This window comes from Dipodomys ordii, unplaced genomic scaffold, assembly GCF_000151885.1.
Source record: "Dipodomys ordii isolate 6190 unplaced genomic scaffold, Dord_2.0 Scaffold106, whole genome shotgun sequence".
In the NCBI taxonomy this organism is placed as follows: Eukaryota; Metazoa; Chordata; class Mammalia; order Rodentia; family Heteromyidae; genus Dipodomys; species Dipodomys ordii.
Window position 1 is genome coordinate 1,164,688 of NW_012267322.1, and position 2,839 is coordinate 1,167,526.

Consider the following 2,839-nt stretch of genomic DNA (forward strand, 5'->3'; position numbering starts at 1 on the left):
GATTGTTTGTTCCTTTAGTGTTTAAATTTTGAACTTTATATATATATATATATATATATATATATATATATATATATATATATATATATATATATATATATATATATATATATATATAAAATTATTTTTTCTAGACACTAATCCTTTATGAGGTGAATAGCCAGCAAAGATTTTCTCCCAGTCTTTGGGTTGTTTCTTCAGTCTAGTGGTTTTTTTCTTTTGAAGTGCAGAATTGACTGTTGATTTGATGCAGTCTCATTTGTTAATTCTTTTTTTTTTTTTGTCAATTGTGGGGCTTGAACTCTGGGGGCCTGGGCGCTGTCCCTAGGCTCTTCAGCTCAAGGCTCACACTCTACCACTTGAGTCACAGCACCACTTCTGGTTTTCTGGTGGTTAATTAGAGGTAAGAGTCTCACTAATTTTCTTGCCTGGGCTGGCTTGGAACTGCAATCTTCAGATCTCAGCCTCTGGAGTAGCTAGGATTACAGGTGTGAGCAACCAGCAACCAGCTGTCAATTCCTATTCATACTTCCTGAGTAATCAGAGTCCTATTGGAACCTGTTGCCCATAATTTTACCTTTAAGTATTATCCCTAATTCCAAAGTTTGAAACCATTTTGAATGGATTATTTTCATGAGCCAAGTAAACATCTTTTATTTATAAACTATACAGCCTCAAGCACTTTATTACAACCATACACGGCTGTGATCCCCCCTACCTACCTTCTAGGCACCTAACATCTGTCTAGGTTGGTTACAACCAGTGCTAGTCCCCTTCTCACAGGTGTCCAGACAGAAATTGAGAGTGGGTAATAAAGGATCTTTATTTAGGCTTGATCCCTTGATATTGTCAATCATACATTAGTATGATCTTCCTTCCCTGGAGCACAGCTTTCTCAACTGGCCCCCTGCAAAATCCCAGAGTATGGAGGGCAGGGGGTTACTTCTTGGTAGCTTCTGCCTGGGCTGTCAAATCTGCCTCTCTCTGAGACTCCAGGAATGTGGCTTGCTCTTTCTGGAAACTTGCCAGCTCTTCTGCACTGAGGTCCTTCAGCACTGGGATGCCCAGGGAACGGGCAGAGCCAATGATGGATCAGACCACAGAAGACAGAGGGACATCCTGCAGGACAAAGGCTTCATCCTGTGCTTTGACTCGGGCGATCTCTTCTATGTGCTTCAGCGTCCCCAGGATGGCCACCTCTTTTCCCATTTCCTGGGCCCCTTTTTGAATCCCAGCGGCTACCTTCAAGAAGTAGGAAACTGTGGGTAGACAATTTTGATTCCAAATGTCCTATCAGGCTTCACAAATTCTTCATGGGCAGAGGAATGCCAACTTTGATGTCCTTCATCTTCTTGTTAAACTCCTTGCAAAACTGGCTGATAGAAACACCTGGCTGACCCAAGATGGGCCCTAGAGGGTCCAGGCATAGCCTGGCCAGCTGGCACTATGGCCCAGATCACTCCACCAGTCTCCATCTTCTTGACGGCCTGCGTGACCCGGCTGAGCTTGACACCCGGCTTTCGGTCTCACTTCACCTCAGAGTCAACTAGAGGTTCTGGGCACTGCCATCTCGGGCCAGAGGTCAAGGTTTCTCTTTGAATGGATTTTTAGGCAGAGGGAGAAAAGGTTCTAGTTTAGATTTCTTCATGTGAGTAGCACCACTTATAGAAAAGCCTGTCTTTTATTCACATTATATTTGTTGTTGTTGTTGTTGGTAGTGGGGCTTGAACTCTGGGTCTGGGCGCTGTCCCTCAGTTCTTCAGCTCAAGGCTAGTGCTCTACCACTTGCGCCACAACACTACTTCAAGTTTTCTGGTGGCTAACTGGAGATAAGAGTCTCACAGACTTTCCTGCTTGGTCTGGTTTTGAATTGTGATCCTCACATCTCAGCCTCCTGACTAGCTAGGATTACAGGTGTGAGCCACTGGTCCCTGGCTATCACACTGTAGCTGTGTGGGTTTCTTTTTGCATATTCTATTTAATTTCATTGGTTCACATGTCTATTTTTGTGTCAGTACCATGCTGTTTTTGTTAATATGGTTCTGTAGTATAGTTTGAAGTTAGGAGTTGTGACACCTTCAACATTGCTTTTCTTGCTCAGGATTGCTTTGGAATTTTAAGATTGAAATATCTATTTCAATTTCAAATGACATTGTCATTTTAGTGAGCATTTCATTGAATCTGTAGATTGCTTTTGGCACTATAGCCATTTTTGTAGTATTAATTTTGTCAATCCATGGGCAAAAAATGGATATTTCACTATTTTCTGGCATCTTCTCCAATGTCTTTCTTCTTTCTTCAGTGATTTATAGTTTTTTTATTTGCAGGTGTCTTTCACCTGAGTTAATTCCTAGATATTTTTGAGACCCTTAATGAATTGGATTATTTTTCTGGCTTCTGTCTCTGCTTGTTCATTGTAGTTGTATAGCAGAGTTATAGATTTTTTTTTGGGTCCGGTCGTGGGGCCTGAACTCTGGGCCGGGGTGCTGTCTCTCAGCTCTTCAGCTCAAGGTTAGCACTCTACCACTTAAGCCACAGAGCCACTTCCGGCTTTTTTTCTTTTAGCTTATGTGGTGCTGGGGAATCGAACCCAGGGCCTCATGCATGCAAGGCAAGCGCTCTACCACTGAGCCACCTTCCCAGCCCCAGTTATAGATTTTTGTATGTTGGTTTTGGATCCTTCTTTGCAATTATGAGCATGTTTATGAGAAGCAGGGAACAGTGTGGCACATACAGAAGAGAAGACAATATGATTGTGGAAGGCAGAGTTTTTTTTAATTTTATTTATTTTATTTTCTTTGTGAACATACTGTACAGAGGGGTTACAATTGCATGGGCA

General features: G+C 42.2%; 1 pseudogene; it reads right to left on the reverse strand.

The window, feature by feature from the left end:
• Positions 1 to 939: 939 nt before the first annotated feature.
• The window catches only part of LOC105994400, a 25,663-nt pseudogene continuing 23,763 nt past the window's right edge, over positions 940 to 2,839 (reverse strand).